We start from the raw sequence: 25,093 nt of genomic DNA on the forward strand, positions 1-25,093 counted from the left end.
TTGCATGCTAGAGGGTGGAAAATTATTCTGACAAAAACCCAGGTGCCTACATCTCAGCGAAAAATCTAGGGCTCCAGCGTGTGGGGGATGTTGAGATATTCCTTGTAAACTGAGCGATAAGTTGATCTATCTGGCCCTTCCTACAACTAAAAAGAAGGCACAACACTTGTTGGGCCTCTTTGGATTTTGGAGGCATCATATCCCTCATTTGGGTGTGCTACTCCAGCCTATTTATCAAATGACTTGAAAAGCTGCCAGTTTTGACTAGGGCCCACAAGAAGAGAAAGCTCCGCAACAGATTCAGGCTGATGTCCAAGCTGCTCTGCCACTTGGGCCATATGATCTGGGAGATCCAATGGTTCTGGAAGTGTCAGTGGCAGACAGAGATGCTGTTTGGAGTCCTGTCTGGAGTCTTTGCAGGCCCCTACTGGTGAATGACAGTACAGACCCTTAGGATTTTGGAACAAAGCACTGCCATCATCTGCATTTAACTACTCTCCTTTTGAGAAACAGCTTTTGGCTTGTTACAGGGCCTTAGTAGAGACTGAACACTTAACCACGGGACACCAAGTTACCACGCGGCCTGAGCTGCCCATCATGAACTGGGTGTTGTCTGACTCACAGAGCCATAAAATCAGATGTGCTCAGCAGCACTCCATCAGTAAGTGGAAGTCGTATCTACGATATCGGGCCTGAGCAGGATCTGAAGGCTCAAGTAAGTCGCATGAGGAAATGGCCCCAATGCCCATGGTCTCCACTCCTGTTACATTACCTGCCCTTTCTTAGTCTTCATCTATGGCCTCATGATCAGTTGACTGAGGAAGAGAAAGCTGGTGTCTGGTTTACAGGTGTTCCTCTGCATGATATGCAGGCACCATCTGAATGTGGACAGTGGCAGCAAAGCACTACAGCCCCTTTCTGGGACCTCCCTGAAGGACACTGGTAAGGGAATAGCCTCTCAATGGGCAGGACTTCAATCAGTGCACATGAGTATTTGCTTTACGTGGACGGAAAAATGGCCAGATATGCAATTGTGCACGGATTCACAGGTTGTGGCCGATAGTTTGACTGGATAGACAGGGACGTGGAAGGAACATGATTGGAAATTTGAAGTCAAGGAAGTATGAAGAAATGGCATGTGACAGACCTCTCTGAACAGGCCAAATAAATGAAGGTGTTTGTATCCCATGTGAATGCTCTGCCTTAGGCAGCGTTCTCTAAAGAAGCAAAACCAGTTAAGTGTATAAATATGTATATATAGAGAGAGATTTATATCTAGGAAAGGGCTCACACGGTTTTAGAGGCCATAACACCACAAGTCTGTGGGTCAGGATAGAGGCCTCTCCTGATTGACGTAGCCTCAGGTGCTGGTGAACCCAAGTTCGGCAGGCTGGAGAGCAGGGCTGTTGCTCACAGGCTGTGAAGGTCAACGAATCCCAAGACTGGCAGACAAGACCACAGGTAAACTGCTAGCTCAAGTCCCAAAATCTGGAGGTCAGGTGAACAGGACCCAGCTGCAGAATCCAGAATGAGCAAACCCCTCCGAGCCCTGCCAGAACGTCTGCGCACATTGGATGCAGGACACATGCCCAAGGAAACTCCTCTTCAACCAATTGCCTACTCACATCGTATGGCACCATGGGGGCAATCACATATGAAATCTCAACAGGCAAGTGACCACAACATGACATGACTGCCAAAACTCTGAGAATCATGGTACAGCCAAGTTAACACACACTCTTAACTATCACAGTTCACCCTTTGTCAACTTGGTACCGGTACACATCTCCTTAAACCATATATAATCTCTGAATAAAGACAATTATAAAGTCATTCTTTTGCCTAACATGATACAATAAACACACATACAGCTAAAAATGCACTAGCTCTATTTACATCTTATATTTTATAACTTGAGAAAACAAAAATATTTGATGCACACATAAAAAGCAGAAATACTCATAACAGTTACAGTTCTCGTTTCCTCAATTGGTCGCATGAGCGTAAGTGGTATTTAGAACTACCTTCTTCCACCACCCATTCCACATTCCCTTTGGCCTAAGCAAGCATCTCAGTTGGTCGTGGCTCTTTGCCTGGTGGGGTGGCCGAACCTATCATTCCTAAAGGGTCTGGGCCATTAGTAGTCATGTTGGAACTCAGTTGCTGTAATTTTCCACTGATTTTAATCAAAGGGCATGTGTGATGGTTAAGATTGCATGTCTCAACGTGGCTGGGCCATGATTCTCTGTGTTTTGCCAGTTGTATGATGTTTGATCACTTCCCTGTTGAAATTTGGTATGTGATCACCCTCATAATGGAATCTTCTGAGTGGTTTCAGTGCAGGTAGAGCCTGTGGTGGCTCATTCCCCGCTCAGCCTTTATCTCTTCACCCTCTGCCACCTAATTCCTTCTGCTCATCTTGCCAAGGCTCTTGGCTTATTCTGGATCCTGCACATGTCTCTTGTTCATCTGACCTCCAGTTCTTGGGACTGGAGCTAGCAGCTTACCTGCTATCTTGGGATTCATCAACCTTCACAGCCTGTGAGCAGGAGCCCTGCTCTCCAGCCTGCTAATCTTGGGTTTGCCAGCCCCTGTGGCTACATGAAATCAGGAGAAGCCTCTATGCTGATCCACCGACTTGCAACTCTACAATCATGTAAGCTGTTTCCTTGATGTAAATCTCTCCACATACATATTTATAAACTTGACTAGTTTTGCTTCTCTAGAGAACTTCTGACACCAGAAATGCTGTAGTTCTCAAACCAAAATTCTTACTCTGTACAGATTTAAAAAGCAAAGAATTTTATTGAGGGATAGTACAGCTCAAGCTGGGCCAGACTAAGTGAAAGTACAAAGTGCTCCACAGGGGCTAAGCAAAGAGTGGTTTTTATGCACATTTTATAGCCGAATAAAGCAGTTCTTTCTTCATATCTGATCAACCACATACTTCCTGAGAATGGTCTATACAAACTTTTTTTTTTTCTAAGAATGATTCTAACATACTGTTCCTGGAACATTTTTGTTTAACATTTTCTGAAAACTATTATGTTAGTCAGCTAAATGCCCCTCACCCCCTGCTTTGCTTACCAGAAAGTAGTGTGTTAACTCCATGTTGTGAGCCCATCCTAAATGCCTCTAGTTTTGGATTCTGCTAGCACACCCCTCATCTACCTTCTCAACCTCAGCCATATAAACCAGCAAAGGAAGTAGAAGACTTTCTGTTTCTGAGTTGCATAGAATCCAGGGTCAGACTCTTGAGCTCGAACTAGGCCAGACCTGAGTAATCCGGCACAGAGCTGCTATAGTTAGAAGTGACCAGAACTTGAACCTACACTAAGATGCCTGGTTATTTTCTTCTTGCATGGGCTACAAATGTTGTCTTTGGTTTACAGTTATGGAGGATTAGAACACTTCCCCTGAACATTTACCTCATTACATAAAGTTAAATGGATTAAAGGGCTTCCCTGACTATAAAATAGCTCTCTGCAAAATTGAGATTAAAGATCACAATATCTGAAAAGTTGCCATATTAGAAGACGGATAACAGAATTTTGAATGAGAACATGTGTTGGTTAGGTAGACAGCAAACGCCATATCTTTTAATGTGAGATCTCACTGAACAACCTTTAAGATAAATTATAAGCAGAGTATTTTGGTTAATAAAATCAATGATATCAAAACCTGTTCTCCATCCTCCACCCCTACACATACGCATAAATACTATAGCAATTAACCTTTGCTATGGGCAAATGGGAGCCCTGGTGGCGTAGTGATTAAGTGCTATAGCTGCTTTTTTTTTAGAGAACCCAGCCTAAGACATTTGGTACCCAGAGTGGTTCTAGAGAAACAAAATTGTAAGGATGAGTTTTCTAAATTAGTTTTCAAGTCTGGTTAGTCTCAAAGATGTTGATGACTCTGCTTTCAGTAGTAAAGAGGGCACTGCTAATTCATGGCATGAGGTGGCAATTCAAATATGCAAATTATCACCACCAATAGATCGGGTATTGGTGAAAGGCGAGGCTCTGGGTGATCGCATATATGATACCTTTCAATAATTTTCTCATAATGAGAAGTATAAACAAGCTGGTTGGTTGGTCCTACTTGCACTTGACAAACTGGTGAAAGAAAGAGACGATCTCGGGGCTTCAGTGTCAAAGCTCAAGTGCCGCATAAACGACCTCAAAGTGTCCACTTGTGCTTTGAAGGAAAGCCTTATTTCTCGTAGCAACACTGCTGATATTGCCAAAAACCAAACCCGAGTCTTATTGTAAGAGTGGCTGAATTACAATTCCACTTCAATTGCCAACTTAGAGAGGTGTCTGAAGTTAAAGTAAGGGCATTGATTGGGAAGAAATGAGATCCTGAAACTTAGGATGGGGACATATGGGCAGATAGTTAGAAAGCTGGAGACACTGAGCCCCTAAAATCCATTTAATCACTCCTGCCAATAGAACCACTTCCATCTGCAGAGATTACTCATGTGTGTCTGCTACACCACCCTGCCCAGTAAAGGCATTAGCCCCTCCACTTCCATCTAATGAAATTAGCCCTTGCCCAGCTGCCTCTAAAGAGCCCTTGCCTGAGCCATTGCCTGGGGCATCATCTCAGGCAGATGCTTTACAACACAATGCTGAATGTTCTCAAAACAATTCCAGACTACTGATTCTGGCTTCTAGACCTATAACTAGATTAAGTCCCACCGAGCCCCAAAGAGATGTAGTAGAAAGTGTGACCCAGGAGGAGGTACGCTACACTCCAAGAGAACTGCTTGACTTTTCTAATATGTACAAACAGGAACCTGGGGAATAGGTGTGGGAATGGTTATTCAGGGTGCAGGATAATGCTGCAAGGAACATAAAGATGGATCAGTCTGAGTTTATTGATATGGGTCCACTAAGCACACATTCTTCATTCAATGTTTCACCTCAAGATATTAAGGAAAGATCTAATAGTTCATTTGTTTGGGTTGCTGAAGCACGGATTACACAGTGGCCTACACTAAATCAAGTTGAAGTACTAGACCTGCCCTGGTATACTGTAGAAGAAGGTATTCAAAGGCATGCTGAGGTGGATTTATTAGGTTAAACCCACAGACCCACACATGGAATGCCCAAAGAACACACCTTTTACCACAAACGTGAGGAACAAATTTGTGAAGGGAAATCCAGCATCCTTGAAGGCTGCTGTGATTGCTATTTTATGTAAATCAGATCTGAGAGTGGGAACTGCCCTAACTGAATTTAGACACCTCAATACAATTGGGTTGATTGGACCCTGTGATAGTAGGGGCCAAGTGGCGGCACTCAATCGAGAAAGAAAAGGTGGGCATGGTTACAGCAATGGACAGCAGAGTCAAAGCAGTAATCAGAATAGTCTGACTCATATGGACTTATGACTACTTAGTCACGGTGTCCCTAGGAGTCAAATAGATAGGAAACCTACTAAATATTTACTTGATCTGTAGAAATAGGAGAATTCTTGGTTAGGTGAGCAGCAGTCTAACTTGAATGGTCCTCAGTCAACTCCCATACTAGAGTGAATTTAAAGACCCACAACCCCTTGAATGAAGGGAAGGCCAAGTCCTCATGAGGAAGGACACAAATACACTGCCAAAAATTTATACAGTTCATCTCTCTCCTACCCTTCCCCAAAGGGGTCTATAACCTTTTATGAGAGTGACTTTTCATTGGAGAAAAGAAAATAATCAGACTTTTTGGGGGGTTACTGGATCCTAGCTCTGAGCTGACACAAATGCCAGGAGAACCAAAAGAGCACTGTAGCCCACCAGTCAGAGGGGGACACACACAGAGGTTAGGTTATTAATGGAGTCTTGGCTCATGTTTGTTTCATAGTAGGTCCAATGGGTCCCCAAATCCCCTCGTAGTGACTTTTTCCAGTTCCAGAATACATTATTGGAATAGATATACTCAATAACTGGCAGAAACCCCACACTGAATCCCTAACAAATGGAGAAAGAGTCATTTTGGTAGGAAAAGCCAAGTGGAAGCCATTAGAACTACCCCTACCTAGGAAAACAGTAAACCAAAAGCAATACTGCATTCCTGGAGAAATTGCAGACATTACTGCCACCAGCAAGGACTTGAAGGATATAGGGGTGGTGCATCCCACCACATCCCCCATTCATCTCGTCTATTTCGCCTGTGAAAAAATCAGATGGACCTTGGAGAACAGTAGATTATCAAAAACCTAACCAGATTGTGACTCCAATTGCAGATGCTGTTCCAGATGTAGTTTCATTGCTTGAGCAAATTAATACATGTCCTGGTAACTCGTGTGCAGCTGCTGAACTGGCTAATGCCTTTTTCTCCATACCTGTTTGGAAGGACCATCAGAAGTCTGCCTTCAGCTGGCAAGGCCAGCAATACACCTCCACTTGCCTACCTCAGCGCTCCACGAGCTCTCCAGCCCTATGTCATAATTTAGTCAGCAGGGACCTCGATCATCCTTCCCTTCTATATGATGTCACACTGGCCCGCTACATTGATGATATTATGCTGATTGAATCTAGTAAGGAAGAAGTACCAATGACTCTGGACTTATTGGTAAAGCATTTGCCTGCTCCCAAAGAGTGGGAAATTAATCCCACAAAAATTCAGGCACCTTCCACCTCAGTAATATTTTTAGGGGTCCAGTGGTATGGGGCATGTCGAGATATTCCGTCTAAAGTGAAGGACAAGTTATTTATTGCACCTGGCTGTTCCCACAATGAAAAAGGAGGCACAACACCTAGGAGGCCTCTTTGGATTTTGGAGGCAACATGTTCTTCATTTAGGTTTGCTACTCTAGCCTATTTATCAAGTGACTCTAAAAGCTGCTAGTTTTGAGTGGGGCCGAGAACAAGAGAAGCCACTCTCCCACTCTGCTGATTCAATGGTGCTTGAAGTGTCAATGGCAGATAGCGATGCTGTCAGGAGTCCTTGGCAGACCCCTTCTGGTGAATTGCAACACAGACCCTTAGGATTTTGGAGCAAAGCCTTGCTATCCTCTGCAGATAACTACTCTCCTTTTGAGAATAGCTTTTGGCTTGTTCTGGGGCCTTAGTAGAGACTGAATGCTTAACCACAGGCCACCAAGTCACCATGTAGCCTGAGCTGCCCATCATGAACTGGATGCTGTCTGACCCACAGAGTATGCACAGGAGCACTCCATCATTAATTGGAAGTGGTATATACAAGATTGGGCCTGAGCAGGACCTGAAGGCACAAGTTGCATGAGGAAATGTCCCAAATGCCCTTGGCCTCCACTCCTGTCACACTACCTTCCATCTCCCAGTATGCACCTATGGCCTCATGGGGAGTTCCTTACGATCGGTTGACTAGAGAAGAGAAAACTTGTGCCTGCTTTACAGATGGCTCTGTGCAATATTCAGCCACCACTCAAAAATGGACAGTGGCGGCACTACATCCCTTTTTGGGACCTCCCTGAAGGACAGTGTGAAGGAAAATCCTCCCAAAAGGAAGAAATTCTAGCAGTACACCTGGTTGTTCACTTTGTCTGTAAGGAGAAATGTCCAGATGTGCAATTGTATACGGATTCAAGGGTTGTGGTCAATGGTTTGGCTGGATAGTCAGGTTCTTGGAAGGAATATGATTGGAAAATTGCAGCCCAGGATTTATGGGGAAGAGGTATGGGGACAGACCTCTCTGAATGAGCCAAAGAAGTAAATATATATGTGCCCCTTGTGAATGCTGACCAAAGCATGACCTCAGCAGAGGGTGATTTTAGCTATCAAGTGGATAGGATGATGCGTTCTGTGAAAACCAGTCATTCTCTTTCCCCAGCCAGTCACATCATTGCTCAATGAGCTCATGAAAAAAGTGGCCATGGTGGCAGAGATGGAGGTTATGCATGGGTCCAGCAACATGGACTTCCACTCACCAAGGCAGACTTGGCAGCAGCCACTGCTAAGTGCCCAATCTGCCAGCAGCAGAGGTCAACACTGGGTCCTTAATATGGCACCATACCTCAAGGTGCTTAGCAAGCAACCTGGTGGCAAGTTGACTACATTGGACCACTTCCATCATGGAAAGGGCAGCATTTGTTCTTACTGGAATAGATACTTACTCTGATACGGATTTGTCTTCCCTGAGCAATGTTGCCAAAACCACCATCTGTGGGCTTACAGAATGCCTTATTCACCATCATTGTTATCCCACACAGCATTGCCTCTGATCAAGAGACTCACTTCACAGCAAATAAAGTATGGCAGTGGGCCCATGTTCATAGAATTCACTGGTCTTACCATGTTCCTCATCATCCTGAAGCAGCTGGCTTGATAGGATGATGGAATGGACTCCTAAAGACACCACTATGCACCAGCTAGGAGACAATACCTTGCAGAGTTGGGTTAGTGTTCTCCAGGAGGCTGTATATGCTTTAAACTAGAGCATCCAATATATGGTGCTGTTTCTTCCGTAATCAGGATTCATGGGTCCAAAAATCAAGAAGTGTAAATGGGAGTGGCACCACTCACTATTACCCCTAGTGACCCACTCACAAGATTTTCACTTCCTGTCCCCATGATCTTATGCTCTTCAGTATGGAGGTCTTAGTTCCAAAGGGAGGAATGCGCCCACCTGGAGACACATCACTGATTCCATTGAACTGGAAGCAAAGAATGCCACCTAGCAACTGGATCAACAGGCAAAGAAGGGAGTTACCATACTGGCTGGTGTGATTGATCCTGATTACCAAGAGGAAATCAGATTGATATTACATAATGGGGATAAAGAGGAGTATGCCTGGAACGCAGGAGATCCCTTAGGGCATCTCTTAGTACTAGCATGTCCTGTGATTAAAGTCAATGGAAAACTATAGTAACTCAATTCTGACAGGGCTACTAATGGCCCAGAACCTTCAGGAATGAAGATTTGGGTCATGCCACCAGGCAAAAAACCATGATCTGGTGAGGTGCTTGCTGAGGGCAAAGGGAATATGGAATGGGTGTTGGAAGAAGGTAGTTCTAAATACCACTTACGTCCACGTGACCAGTTGCAGAAACGAGGACTGTAATTGTTATGAGTATTTCTGCTTTGTATGTGTGCGTTAAATATTTTTGCTTTTTTCTTACAAAATATAAGATGTAAATGGGGCTAGTGCATTTTCAATTAATCACGTGTTAGTTACATCATGTTAAGACTAAGTATGACTTCGTAATTGTCTTTATTTAGAGATTATGTATGGTTTGGGGAGATGTGTACAGGTGCTAAGTTGACAAGCGGTGGCCTCTGATGGTTAATATTGTGTGTCAACACAATGGAGTATTACATAACGATAAAGAACAATGATGTATCTGTGAATCACCTCATAACATGAATGAATCTGGAGGGCATTATGCTGAGTGAAATAAGTCAACCACAAAACGACAAATATTGTATGAAACCACTACTGTAAAAACTCATAAAAAGGTTTGCACACAAAAAGAAACAATCTTTGATTGTTACAAGGGGTGGGGGAAGCGTGGAAACGGAAAAACACTAAATAGACAACAGATAAGTGGTAACTTTGGTGAAGCTAAGAGAGTACACAATACTGGGAAGCCAGAACAGCTTGTTCAAGACAAGGTCATGGAAGCTCCATAGATACATCCAAACTACCTGAGGGACTGAATTGCTGGGCTGAAGGCTGTGGGGACCATGAACTCAGGGAACAGCTGATCTACCACAGCTGAGGTGGTCAGTGTGCTCCATCCATATTTCCTGGGACCACAATATCATTTTTAAAATTTTATATTGTTGAGAATATGTACAGCAAAACATACACCAATTCATCACAATTCAGTAACATTGATTATGTTCTTTGAGTTGTGTAACTATTCTCACTCTCTGTTTCTGAGTTGTCCCTCCCATATTAACATAAACTCACTGCCCCCTGAAGTTCCTATCTAATCTTTTGAGTTGCTGTTGTTACTTTGACCCCATATAGTCCTTCAAAGAGCACAATGCTCAAAGCAGACATTTTTACTACTTAAGCTAGGCTATTGTTTACCCTTAGGAAGACTTCAGGAGATTTTTTTTGGTTTAAGGTTTAAAGATTATTTCAGAGCATTAGTTTCAGGGATTCATTCAGCCTCCATGGTTCCAGAAAGTCTGGATTCCATGAGAATTTTAAATTCTTTTCTGCATTTACCCTGTTTTGATCAGGATTCTCTAGGCTCTTTGCTCAAAGTGTTTGGTCGTAGTAGCTGGGCACCATCCAGTTCTTACAGTCTCATGGCAACCGAAAAAAAAAAAAAACTCTGTTGCCCTCAAGTCTATTTTGACTCATAGCAACCCTGTAGGACAGAGTAGAACTGCCTCATACAGTTTCCAAGGAGTGGCTGGTAGAATTCAACTGCCAACCTTTTTGGTTAGCAGCTGAGCTCTTAACCACTGCCCCACCAGTTATTCATAGAGGAAATTAGAAACACATTCCATATTCTCCTCCTGTTCCTTACTCTTCTTCTTCCACTGTTGCTCCAGGCCCATAGAGACCAACTGTGGTGCCTTGGATGGCCACTTGTAAGCTTTTAAGAACCCAGGCACTATGCAAGGAACCAGGAGGTAGAACAGAAGCACTGAACATATTAGGCCAATTAACTGGGATGTCGTGTGAAAATGTGACTCATGATGACCCAATGTGTGCAGAGTAAAACTGTTCTCCACAGGGTTTTCAAGGCTGTGACCTTTCTGAAGCAGATCACCAGGCCTATCATTTGAGGCATCTCTAAGTGGGTTAGAACTGCCAGTCTTTCGGCTAGTAGTCAAGCACTTAACCATCTGCATCACCCAGGGGCCCTTGAGACATCATACCTAGTACTGTTTTGAATGACCTCAGGAGATGGTGATTTTTACCTCTTTGGGTAATCTCTCTGGCATTAACCAGGATATTTTTTTTTCTTTAGTCTTTAAGGGCATACAACCCATCATATATTGGGCCACCTCACAGGAAACTGATCAGTAGAACAGGAGACATTCAATGAGAGTTTTCTTTCCTGGTGCCTCAGGAGAACTAGAAAGAGTGACACACTTTCCTTAATGTTGATGTATTTATTGAGGAGGAAAGAAATTATGTAACAGGGAAGTGTGGGGCACTGTTTGAGAACTTGGTCTTATCTGGCTAGTTAATGGAACATTCTTATGCCTCGTTGTTTAAGGATTTCTTTTTTATTTTCAGGAAGACAGGAGGAAAGGAAGACATCTCAGGATCCCATTTTGAGGGTCCTTTGGCACCACTGTCAGAAAATTTTCTCCAAGAGTCCTGGGCCAGACACCTGGATTTCCAGATGGGTTTTATAGTCAAGGAGATTTTAGAGAGGGGAGGTATTTCAGTTATGTAGAAAAGTTCAATTATCTAAAGAAGTTGTTTTTTTAAAATACCGCAAAGCTTTGTGCTTTAAAACAACAGCAATTTTTTATTTTTCATGATTTTGTGGACTGACGAGTATCAACTGAGTGGTTTTGTTCCACATGGTATAGCTAAGTTCACTCATGGGCTACATTTAGCTGGAAGTCTGACTGGGACTAGGACATCCAAGATGGCCTCTCATCCTCTAGTTCCTCTCACCATTCAGTAATCTAGCTCACGTTTCTTCATATCATGGCATTTACCTTCCAAGAAGGACAAGCCCTGGTATGCGAGCACTTATCAAGCCTCTGCTGGCATCATTTTGCTAATGTCTCATTGGCCAAAGCAAGTCACACGATCAAGTCCAGAGTCAGTGTGGGAGGGGGCTACACAAGGGTGCAAACACCAGGAGGTTTTGTTCACTGGAGGCCACCACTATAACAATTTACCACAAGTGAGCAGGGCAATTTTGCACACTGGGTCTCCTCAGTTGTCAGTGCTTAGGTATGGATGCGTAACCTAAGATCTGGTCCTTGACTTTGCAGTTCAGAAACTCTGTGTGATTAGGAGTTCATGCTTAGCCCCATGCTTTTAACTGAAATTGCCTCTCATCGTCACTCGAAGACGTGAATTTAGGCTGTCATAGTTTTATCTCAAGACTCTGTCGTCTCGACCACAGATGACTGAACCAGAGTGGACACCTGACCTATGACTCTGTTGGCTGAGCTGGCCCAATTGGACTTTCTCTTAAGACTTTGGAATGGGAATATTGAGAGACTAAGATCCAAACTGGTGAAGAGATTATAGAAAATTTCCTAGATAGTCTAAAATGAGTTCAGAAATATATCTAAACTCCTGAGATGACTAGAAAATGAGACTGCTAAACCATAGTTATTAAGAAATTGGCTGGTAAGCAAAAAGTTGGCAGATTGAATCCACCAGCTGCTCCTTGGAAACCCTGTAGGAAGCTCTACTTTGTCCTATAGGGTCGGTGTGAGTTGGAATCAACTTGACAGCAACGGGTATTCACTAGCGGATATATGTTTCTGCTTATCCTCTTATACTCCATGACAATATCTAGCTGCAAGGGAGGCTGGGAAATGTCATCTCTAGTTGAGTAGCCAAGCACCTAACTAGTATAGAAGAAAGAGAAAATAGATCTTAATGAACACTTAGAAGACTCCACTTACACTTTGAAAAAAGTAGTTTAAAAACACATGAAGATTTTCATGGATAGCAAGATATTGTGAGTTGAAAACAACCTAGGCAGTGAGGCAAATTTGATGTTGGTCTGCATGAATGGCAATGTAGAATCTAGAAAGAGAAAAGTGATAGTCCTGTTTTGTCTGTGTTGTTTAGATGCCCTCTTCTTCCCCCTCATCCCCTCCCCACACAGCATAGTGTTCAATTCATGGTTATGTTTCAGGAGGGAGAGAGAAAAATGAGTATATTTAGAGGGAGTAAACAGGATGATGAAACCCTCAAAATCAGGTCATAAACACAGAACACAACAAAGAATCTCTGAGGGAGTAGGAAAGCAGTGGGATCCAGACCCCAAATTCTCATAAAAAGACCAGATTTAATGGTCTGACTGAGACTAGGACACCAGTGGTCATGGCCCCCAGACCTTCTGTTGGCCCTGGACAGGACTATTCCCAAAGCCAAATCTTCAGACAGGGATTGGACTGGACAATGGGTTGGAGAAGGATGCTTGTGAGGAGTGAGCTTCTTGGATCAGGTGGACACTTGAGACTATATTGGCATCTCCTGCCAGGAGGGGAGATGAGAGGGTAAAGGGAGTTCAAAGCTGACAAAATTAACACGAAAAGAGATTGGAGGGAGGGAGCGGGCTGTCTCATTAGGGAGAGAGCAACCGGGAGTATGTAGCAAGGTGTATACACGTTTTTGTGTGAGAGACTAACTTGATTTGTAAACTTTCACTTAAAGCACAATAAAAATTAAAAAAAAGAAAGGTCGGAGTCAGGACCAACATGGCTGACTAGGTAAGAGCTACTGCGGATCCCCTTGCAACAAAGACTTGGAAAAACAAGTGAATCAATCACATACGTGACAATCTAGGAACCCTGACCATCAAACACAGATCTAAAGAGTTGACCTGAGTGACAACCCACACCCTGAAGCAGCGACTGCTTCTGGAACCCGTGTCCCGTGCCATAGCCTTGAGCCCTTGTGGTTCCCTGGTGCTGAGTGGTGGGGCTAATTGCAGCTTACTGAGACGGGGCAAGCACGGGACACAGCCCTAATCCCTAACCCCCTGGGGTAACCTCAGTAGAGACTCAGCCAGTGCAAGCAGGCTGCACACTGACACAGCTGAAAAGAGAACAAGCAACCACAGGGAAGCAGCAACTGTTTTTGGAGCCTGGAGCCAGCGTCCCAGTCAGAAAACCTTGGCGCCGGGCTTTGCATTAAGTGCAGAGGAGCTGAGCACAGCTTCCTGAGACAGTGCAAGCACAGGACACAGCCCTAGCCCCCTGAAGTAACCTCGGGGGAAACCCAGTCAGCACACGCAGGCTGCACAGTGATGTGGCTTATAGGAGGATAAATCACCAGGAAGCAATGACTGGTTTTGGAGCCTGGAGTGCAGTGTCCCAGTCAGGAAACCTTGGCGCTGGGCTTTGGACTAGGAGCAGAGGAGCTGACCATGGCTTCTGAGGGGGCACAAGCACAGAACGAACGCAGGCCTGACCCTCGGGGGCAATCTTGACCCAGCCAGTACACACAGGCTACACGCCTCTCAGATAAAACAGTCACCACCAAGCAAGATAAGTAACTTTGTCTATATCGCTGGATGCTACTCTCTCCTATCTATCTGATCCCTACCCTCCCTGTCCCAGGCGGCTTCATTAACATTGGTATTTCCTCGGCCAGGGAGTGAAATGCTCCTGCTTGCCCGGGTTTTTTTTTCCTCTAACCCATTCTCCTGGCCTGAGAGAAGCAGCTACTAACAATCCAGGGAGGAAAAATCCTTTCCGGACTTCCCTATACTGGAATGAAAATACAGAACCAGCTCCAGCCAAGCATATAAGATCCACAGTCTTGGGCTTTCATCCTATAGGGAACAAGGTGGCTATTATAATGCAAAGGCAATTCTGAAAGAGATCTGACTGTAATTGTTTTAGTAGAGCACTGGAAACACAACTTTTCCAGGTCTGATATCTCACCTATCAAACAGAGCCCACACTGATCCACAGCAGGGAGCTGAGGGCTGAAGCTCCACCCAAACCACCTAGCCACCTGCCAAAGGGGTCTGAGGATACTGACGCCTGCCAATCTTTAGAGGTACAAGCATTGGATGCCTAAGGTACAGCTCCAGAGCCCATCCACCAAAGTGCTTTAGGAATAGAGATGCACCTACCTCACTGGCACTTGGGGGAAGGCTGTCAGCATCCTGCCCTCCTTGGAGTGCAAGCCCCTGCCGCTACTAGAATCTGGTGCACACAACTATCACCACCACTCCTCTAAGTTAATAGGTGACAGTCTACACCACACATTTCGTGACCGAATTTCAGAACACCTAAGCTGATTTTTAAGCTGATTCTATTTAAGAATAGTGAATGGACTCTTAGGCTTATATATCTGGTAACAGACCAAACCAGCTAGTAATAGGACATAAGTGATTCAAAGGCTACAACAATCAAGACAGCACAATCTAGTAGCCCATCTGGGTATGCTGAAACAAAGAAAAACAAGCTAAGGCTCAGTAAGCAAATATAAAATAAATCATTACAATATCTTACAGATGGCTCAGAGACAGAAAGTCGATATTAAATCACATAAAGAAGCAGACCGTGATTGCTTCTACAAATCCCCAAATTAAAGAATCAAAATCTTTCCCAAACGAAGATATAATCCTTGAATTGCCAGATGCAGAATATAAAAAACTAATTTACAGAATGCTTCAAGATATCAGGGATGATCTCAGAAATGAAATAAGGCAATCTACAGAAAAAGCCAAGGAACACACTGATAAAGCAGTTGAAGAAATCAAAAACATTATTCAAGAACATAGTGGAAAAATCAATAAGCTGCAAGAATCCATAGAGACACAGCATTCCGAAATCCAAAAGATTAACAATAAAATTACAGAATTAGACAACTCAATAGGAAGTAAGAGGAGCAGAATCAAGGAATTGGAATGCAGAGTCGGGAGTTGGAGGAGAAGGCAATTTACACAAATATAGTTAAAGAAAAATTAGATAAAAGAATTAAAAAAAAATGAAGAAACCCTAAGAATCATGTGGGACTCTATCAAGAAGAATACCTTGCATGTGATTGAAGTTCCAGAACAGGGAGCGATAACAGAAAATACAGAGAGAATAGCTGAAGATCTGTTGGCAGAAAACTTACATGGCATCATGAAAGACGAAAGGATATCTATCCAAGATGCTCATCGAACCCCATTTAAGACTGATCCCCAAAAAAAAAAAATCACCAGGGCATATTATCATCAAACTTGCGAAAACCAAAGATAAAGAGAAAATTTTAAAAGTAGTCAGGGATAAAAGAAAAGTCACTTACAAAGGAGAATCAATAAGAATAAGTTCAGACCACTTAGCAGAAACCATGCAGTCAAGAAGGCAATGGGATGACATATATAGAGCACTGAAGGAGAAAAACTGCCAGCCAAGGATCATATAGCCAGCAAAACTCTCTGAAATATGAAGGCGAAATTAAAACATTTACAGATACACACAAGCTTAGAGAATTTGCAAAAACCAAACCAAAGCTACAAAAATTACTAAAGGAAATTCCTTGGTCAGAAAATCTATAATATCAGATACCAACATGACACAAGGTCACAGAACAGAACATCCTGATATCAAGTCAAATAGGGAAATCACAAAAATAAATGATTAATCTTAAAAAGAAAAAAATGCTCAAAACAGAAACCACTGAAGTCATTATGTAAAAGATTCCAATAACCAAAAAGAGGGACTAAACACAGGAGGCATAGACCTTCCATATGGAGAGGAAAAAAAGATGACATAGGACGATACAAGTTAGGTTTTTACTTAGAAAAATAGGGGTAAATATTAAGGTAACCACAAAGAGGTCTAACAATTCCATAACTCAAAATAAAAACCAAGAAAAACGTAACGACTCAGCAAACATAAACTCAACTACTCTGAAAATGAGGAACACACAATTTACGAAGAAAAATGTCTCAGCACAAAAAAGTAAGTGGAAAAATGAAACTGGCAAAAACATACACAGAAAGGCATCAAAATGACAGCACTAAACTCATACTTATCTATAATTACACTGAATGTAAATGGAATAAATGCCCCAATAAAGACACAGAGAGTCTCAGACTGGATAAAGAAACATGATCTGTCTATATACTGCCTACAAGAGACACATCTTAGACTTAGAGACACAAACAAACTAAAACTCAAACGATGGAAAAAAATATATCAAGCAAACAACAAGCAAAAAAGAGCAGGAATGGCACTATAAATATCTGACAAAATAGACTTTAAAGTTAAATCCGCCACAAAGGATAAAGAAGGACACTACATAATGACAAAAGGGACAATTGACCAGGAAGATATAACTATATTAAATGTGTATGCACCTAATGACAGGGCTGCAAGATACATAAAACAAACTTTAACAGAACTGAAAAGTGAGATAGACACCTCCACAATTATAGTAGGAGACTTCAACACACCACTTTCAGAGAAGGACAGGACCTCCAGTAAGAAGCTCAATAGAGACATGGAAGATCTAACTGCTACAATCAACCAACTTGAACTCATAGACTTATACAGAACACTCCACCCAATAGCTGCAAAGTATACTTCTTTTTCTAGTGCACATGGAACATTCTCTAGAATAGATCACATATTAGGTCATAAAACAAACCTTTGCAGAACCCAAAACATCGAAATATTACAAAGCATCTTCTCAGACCACAAGGCCATAAAAGTAGAAATCAACAGAAAAATTAGGGAAAAGAAATCAAATACTTGGAAACTGAACAATACCCTGCTCAGAAAAGACTGAGTTGCAGAAGACATTAAGGAGGGAATAAAGAAATTCATAGAATGCAATGAGAATGAAAACACTTCCTATCAAAACCTCTGCGACACAGCAAAAGCAGTGCTCAGAGGTCAATTTATATCAATAAATGCACACATAAAGAAGAAAGAGCCAAAATCAGAGAACTGTCCCTACAACTTAAACAAACAAAAAGCAAGCAACAAAAGAACCCATCAGGCACCAGAAGAGAACAAATAATAAAAGTAGAGCTGAACTAAATGAATTACAGAACAGAAAAACAACTGAAAGAATTAACAAAGCCAAAAGCTGGTTCTTTGAAAAAATTAACAAAATTGATAAACCATTGGCCAGGCTGAATAAAGAAATACAGGAAAGAAAACAAATAATCTGAATAAGAAATGAGATGGGGCATATCACAACAGACCCAACTGAAATTAAAAGGATTATATCAGATTATTAAGAAAAATTGTACTCTAACAAATTTGCAAACCTAGAAGAAATGAATGACTTCCTAGAAACACACTACGTACCTAAACTAACACAATCAGAAGTAGAACAACTAAATAGACCCATAACAAAAAGAGATTGAAACTGTAATTGAAAAACTCTGAACAACAACAACAACAAAAAAATCCCTGGCCCGGACGGCTTCACTGCAGAGTTCTACCAAACTTTCAGAGAAGAGTTAACACCACTACTACTAATGGTATTTCAGAGCATAGAAAAGGACGGAATACTACCTAACTCATTCTATGAAGCCACCATATCCCTGATACCAAAACCAGGTAAAGACACCACAAAAAAAGAAAATTACAGACCTATATCCCTCATGAACATAGATGCAAAAATCCTCAACAAAATTCTAGCCAACACAATTCAACAACATATCAAAAAAATAATCCACCATGACCCAGTGGGATTTATACCAGGTATGCAAGGTTGGTTCAATATTAGGAAAACCATTAATGTAATCCACCATATAAATAAAACAAAAGACCACATGATCTTATCAATTGATGCAGAGAAGGCATTTGACAAATTCCAACACCCATTCATGATAAAAAATCTCCGCAAAATAAGAATTGAAGGAAAATTCCTCAATATAATTAAGGGCATTTATACAAAGCCAACAGCCAACATCACTCTAAATGGAGAGAGCCTGAAAGCATTTCCCTTGAGAACGGGAACCAGACAAGGATGCCCTTTATCACTGCTCTTATTCAACATTGTGCTGGAGGTCCTAGCCAGAGCAATTAGGCTAGACAAAGAAATAAAGGGAATCTGGATTGGCAAGGAAAAAGTAAAATTATCTCTACTTGCAGATGACATGATCTTAAGGAATCCTCCAGAAAACTACTGAAACTAAGAGAAGAGTTCGGCAGAATTTCAGGTTACAAGATAAACATACAAAAATCACTTGGATTCCTCTACATCAACAAAAAGCACATCGAAGAGGAAATCACCAAATCAGTACCATTCACACTAGCCCCCAAGAAGATAAAATACTTAGGAATAAATCTTACCAAAGGTGTAAGCGACCTATACAAGGAAAACTAGAAAGTACTAGTGCAAGAAACTAAAAGGGACCTACATAAGTGGAAAAACATACCTTGTTCATGGATAGGAAGATTCAACATAGTAAAAATGTCTATTCTACTAAAACAGTTCTATAAATACAATGCACTTCTGATCCAAATTCCAATGACATTTCTTAATGTGATGGAGAAACAAAACACCAACTTCATATGGAAGGGAAAGAAGCCCCGGATAAGTAAAGCATTACTGAAAAAGAAGAAGAAAGTGGGAGGCCTCACTCTACCTCATTTTAGAATGTATTATACAGCCACAGTAGTCGAAACAGCCTGGTACTGGTACAAGAACAGGCACATAGACCAATGGGACAGAATTGAGAACCCAGATATAAATCCATCCACATATGAGCAGCTGATATTTGACAAAGGCCCAGTGCCAGTTAATTGGGGAAAAGATAGTCTTTTTAACAAATGGTGCTGCCATAACTGGATGTCCATTTGCAAAAAAATGAAACAGGACCCATACCTCATGCCATGCACAAAAACTAACTCCAAGTGGATCAAAGACCTAAACATAAAGAATAAAACGATAAAGATCATGGAAGAAAAAATAGGGACAACCTTAGGAGCCCTAATACGAGGCATCAACAGAATACAAAACATTACTAAAAATGATAAAGGGAAACCAGATAACTGGGAGCTCCTAAAAATCAAACACCTATGCTCATCTAAAGACTTCACCAAAAGAGTAAAAAGACCACCTACAGATTGGGAAAAAATTTTCAGCTACGACATATCCGACCAGTGCCTGATCTCTAAAATCTATACGATTCTGCTAAGACTCAACCACAAAAAGGCAACCCAATTAAAAATTTGGAAAAGGATATGAGCACACACTTCACTAAAGAAGATATTCAGGCAGCTAACAGATACATGAGAAAATGCTCTTGATCATTATCCATTAGAGAAATGCAAATTAAAAGTACGATGAGATTCCATCTCACTCCAACAAGGCTGGCATTAATCCAAAAAACACAAAATAATAAATGTTGGAGTGGCTGTGGAGAGATCCGAACACCTATACACTGATGGTGGGAATGTAAAATGGTACAACCACTTTGGAAATCTATCTGGCGTTTCCTTAAAAAGTTAGAAATAGAACTACCATACAACCCGGAAATCCCACTCCTCAGAATATATCCTAGAGAAATAAGAGCCTTTACACAAACAGATATACGGACATCCACGTTTATTGCAGCACTGTTTACAATAGCAAAAACATGGAAGCAACCAAGGTGCCCATCAACAGATGAATGGATAAATAAATTATGGTATATTCACACAACGGAATACTACGCATCGATAAAGAACAGTGAAGAATCTGTGAAACATTTCATAACGTGGAGGAACCTGGAAAGCATTCCGGCTCCAGTAACCCCAGAAGGCATTATGCTGGGTGAACGTAGTCAGTTGCAAAAGGACAAATATTGTATAAGACCACTATTAAAAGAACTTGAGAAATAGTCTAAACTGAGAAGAAAACATTCTTTTGTGGTTATGAGAGGGGGGAGGAAGGGAGGGTATGTGAGGGGTATTCACTAATTAGATAGTAGATAAGAACTACTTTAGGTGAAGGGAAAGACAGCACACAATACAGGGGAGGTCAGCACAATTGGACTAAACCAAAAGGAAAGAAGTTTCCTGAATAAACTGAATGCTTTGAAGGCCAGCGTAACAGAAGCAGGTGTCTGGGGACCATGGCTTCAGGGGACATCTAAGTCAACTGGCATGATAAAACCTATTAAGAAAACATTCTGCATCCCAATTTGAAGAGTGGCGTCTGGGGTCTTAAACACCAGCAAGCAGCTATCTAAGATGCATCCATTGGTCTCAACCCACCTGGATCAAAGGAGAATGAAGATTACCAAGGACATAAGGTGATTACGAGCCCAAAAGATAAAAAGGGCCACATGAACCAGCGACTACATCATACTAAGACAAGAAGAACTAGATGGTACCCGGCTACAACCGATGACTGCCCTGACAGGGAACACAACAGAGAACCCCTGAGGGAGCAGGAGAGCAGTGGGATGCAGACCCCAAATTCTCATAAGACCAGACTTAATGGTCTGACTGAGACTGCAAGGATCCTGGTGGTCATGGCTCCCAGACCTTCTGCTGGCCCATGACAGGAACCATTCCCGAAGCCAACTTGTCAGACATGGATTGGACTGGACAGTGGTTTGGAGAGGAATGCTGGTGAGGAGTGAGCTTCTTGGATCAGGTGGACACTTGAGACTATGTTGGCAACTCTTGCCTGGAGGGGAGATGAGAGTGTGGAGGGGGTTAGAAGCTGGCGAAAAAGACACGAAAAGAGAGAGTGGAGGGAGAGAGCAGGCTCTCTCATTAGGGGGAGTAATTGGGAGTGTGTAGCAAGGTGTATATGGGTTTTTGTGTGAGAGAGTGACTGGATTTGTCAACTTTCACTTAAAGCACAATAAAAATTATTAAAAAAAAAAAAGGCAATTGCCAGTAATTCCAGGGTGAAAGCCCCTTACTCTCTGGGTGACTAAGGAGATTTGGGTTAATTACAGGCAGGTGGCCAGCCTTAGTGTTTCTGGCATCCAGGGAAACGCTCTACTCACAAAACTTCTGGAGTTGTGTTCAGGACCCTTTCCTCGGTCCCTGTAGTATCTTCTCATCCTCCCAGGACCAGGTCAAGTTCACCACTTCCTGCTCATCAATCCTGCCAAGGGCACTTCATCTGGATGCTCGCTCAGAACACTGGTTTACTCTGGCAGGTGATGGCATGGCACCATGGGCAAGCAAAAGGCTACCCACAGAGTTCAGCTGAGATGCATGGTTCTTCACACCAGCCCTCCTGAAAATGAGGTGGGATAGATTAGACCCCTACAATTCCCATCTCCTCTAAAATGTCTGCCCTGTAACTTACATTATTGTCTTATAGCTTTTCTTAACTCTGGTATTATTATTCAAATGTACATGCATATATTTTGTTTCTACAAAGCCATTACCAGGTCCTTGAGAACAGTGACCATGACTTGTATGTTTTAGGGTACCCTATAGGTATCCTTCCCTCTTGCATGCCAACAGAACCCTAATTTTGTTCAGGTGGCAATGTACCCAGTTTTGGACAGTGAGACCTACAGGTAAGTTGTTGTGAAGGCTTCTGGGAAAGCTTTTGCCTTTCTGATAAAAAGAAGCAGTTGGCATTGCTGTTCCCCGTTTCTACTTGTTTTTTTTCCCTGCCTGAAATACAAATGTGATGGGTGGAGCTGCAGCAATGGCCTTGCAACCACGAGGGAACATCCAAAAGAACTGCACAAATGCTGACCCTGACACTGTTGAACTCATGAAGCAACACCAGTATCTGACTTCCTTCAAACTTATTGTTAGGTGAAAAAATAAGTTCCTATATTTGTAGCCTCACAAACATGGTTGATAGAAGAAACAGTAGAAATAGTAGGAGCATGACCTCTACCTCATTATGTTCATTTCTGCCTCCTAACTCACACACAAGTACACCCATGGAACAATGTATATCTCATGTGAAGCCTGAACTATAAATGGGTGTCTGGGAAATGAGGAAATATCTTTGACTTCCTCCCATTTAGCTTTCCCACTACAAAGGGGTTGGAATGGAGTTGAGTGAGTCAGTTTGCAATACCTGCCATACCATCCATGATGGGTAGGGAAAGAAGGGCCCCCATGCAAAATCCCTAACTGATGCCTCTCCTATTAGTTAAGGAAAAAAACACGCTATAACAGACAAACCCCAAAATCTCAAGAGTTTAGCACAATAGAAGCTTATCACGCAATCCTGTGGTGTCCAAAATGGGTCTTAAAAACTGTGGAAGGGGACTGGGGGGCACTTTGTTCCGTGAGTCATTCCGGCACCCAGGCTGACTTCTTCAATATTCATCTGGCAGACAGATGAAAAGAGGGTGAGGAAGGCACGTCTGCTTCTTCAAAGCCTTGGCCTGAAAGAGGCATCCATCATTTATGCTCACATTCCACTCCTGAGAGCTCATCTTATCACCTCCACCTAAATGCAGGGGTAGGACATACAGTCCTTGGCTTGGCAGCAACTTCCCAGGGACAACTCTACTCTATGGAAGGATAGAACAAATCTTCGGGGAGCTGCTAGCTGTCTGCCACCAGCTAAACTTGTTATAATTACGGTGGAAGGTTTCGTCCCTAATTTCTGCGTTAAAAAAAAAAAAAACCAAACAAACCAAACCCGCTGCCATCAAGCTGGTTCCAACCCAGAACGCTCTTAATAGATAAATAGAAGAATGACTAGAAGGATGAATATCTCTTCATATCTCAACTCAACTATTGTAAAGAGCCATTAAAATATTTTTTATGTCAATGCCCTTAAGAATAATTTTTCATAAGAATCATTTTTAATGGTTGTATAAGTCTTTTGAAGCTAGGGAAATGTTTATTAATAACCTTGGATGTATATTTTTAAATCCAGTTTATGCCATCGGTAAACGATACTAAACAAGGGCTTCTTGTTGTTGTGTGCCGTCGAGTCGATTCGGACTCATAACAGCCGTATAGGACAGAGTAGAACTGCCTCATAGGGTTTCCAAGGTTTATAAACTTGGAAGACAAAAATCGTATTCGCACTAACCTCTAACTGAAATTTTGCATTACCTTCCGTAATGAATGTAGGTAACAAATCACAGGAGTGTTAGCAGGAATTGTAACTGTCACCCACAGAAATCACAGATATTCTCATACAAGGTTACAGTTATTGCAGATATCTGGAAGTACTGCTTATGATCATCATTATTTCAAAATTATTGCAGTCATCAATCTGTTACTAGATCTTCATATTTCAACCACATTTACTACCATATTATAATACTTTAAATATTTTGAAAGCTGTATTTTAATATAATATTATACATTATGTTTTATGTACTTAAAATTTTTAATTTGAAAAGGGGTCCACAGGCTCCACTAGAATGCCAGAGGGGTCCATGAATCAAGTAAAATTAACTGCCCTCGCCCTGCCCCTGCTCTAGGGAGTGGAGCCCTGGTGGCAAAGTAGTTAACAGATCAGCTGCTAATTAAAAGTTCTGCAGTTCAAATCCACCAGTCACTCCTTGGGAACACTATGAGGAAGCTCTCCTCTGTGCTATAGGGTCGCTATCAGTTGGAATTGACTCAACAGCAATGGGTGGGGTTACAGCTTAGGTTGGGTTATAGCTCTAGGGAGTAAGCAAGGCTATTAATGCAATCAACTTTTCACCATCACTACTCCCCTCAGAGCCCAGCCTCTGCCAGTTTTTTCCAGCCTTAGGTTGCCTGTCTCTTCTCAGAGGCTGTGCACTGAGAACTCATTAGGGCCCAAGCCAGGCAGGGCCCCAAGGCAGGGGAGGCAGGGAAATGCATTCTTGTCCCATTTCTCCACCTCACAGCAAATCACCCCTCAAACCTGAACTGTGTGGACACTTTTCCAGATGACCTGGGGGCACCAAAGCAGCCTTTCAGTTTCAGCTTCTTTCTTACCTCCCAGTGAGCCCAGGATTTTTCACCTGAGCAGACAAGCTTTTGCAGTGAGGTGCACAAGTGTGCCTTTCCTCCCTGGCAAACATTCGCAGCTTCTCCTGGCCGGTTCCAGGACAGGACATGTTAATAAAAACATATATATATATATATATTAACACGTGCTATTAATTGGAGCCTGATTTGCAGACCTTATGGATTATTTGCAGTTTGTAGCTAATGGGGATCAAAGCTTGCACATACAACAGCCTCCCTCCAGAAGCCTGGATCACCCCAGTCTGCGCATCCATGCTTTGTGAGAGCAGGAGAATAGGAGGTTTATCACATGAGGGCCCCCACAGTGGAAATGACTGACTCCGTCCCCCGCAACTTCTGCAGGACACAGACGAAGCCCTTCCTCAGTGCATGCAAGGGAGGATGGGTACATGAAGGGGGGCTCCATGTGATTTAGTCAGTGGCAGGAGATTTTCGCTGGTACCCCTGCCCCCCAGCTGGGCACTCACAAGCACCCTGAAGTGTTTTTCTTTTTTTTTTTTTTTTTAAATCATAGCCTTTAAATGCTCTTTGTGTTTATAATTAGTGAAAAGCCCTGGGATGGCTCAATTCGAATCACTGTGCAGGGCCCGCCCCCCTTGGTTGCCCAAGGGTTG

At 42.4% G+C, this 25,093-nt stretch overlaps 1 long non-coding RNA gene across 2 annotated transcripts in view; it reads right to left on the bottom strand.

Annotated features, from left to right (window-relative positions):
• LOC126068363 (uncharacterized) overlaps positions 1–25,093 on the bottom strand; it is a 213,479-nt gene that overhangs the window by 111,393 nt on the left and 76,993 nt on the right. The window contains exon 1 of one of the 2 annotated variants that reach the window (XR_007515641.1): positions 21,548–21,700. The exons of the other annotated variant lie outside the window; for it this stretch is intronic. This is a non-coding gene — a long non-coding RNA (uncharacterized LOC126068363). Of the gene's footprint in view, positions 1–21,547; positions 21,701–25,093 lie in introns of those variants that run through there. 2 annotated transcript variants of the gene reach the window in all.

The sequence above is a fragment of the Elephas maximus genome, chromosome 27 (genome assembly GCF_024166365.1).
Source record: "Elephas maximus indicus isolate mEleMax1 chromosome 27, mEleMax1 primary haplotype, whole genome shotgun sequence".
Taxonomy (NCBI): Eukaryota; Metazoa; Chordata; class Mammalia; order Proboscidea; family Elephantidae; genus Elephas; species Elephas maximus.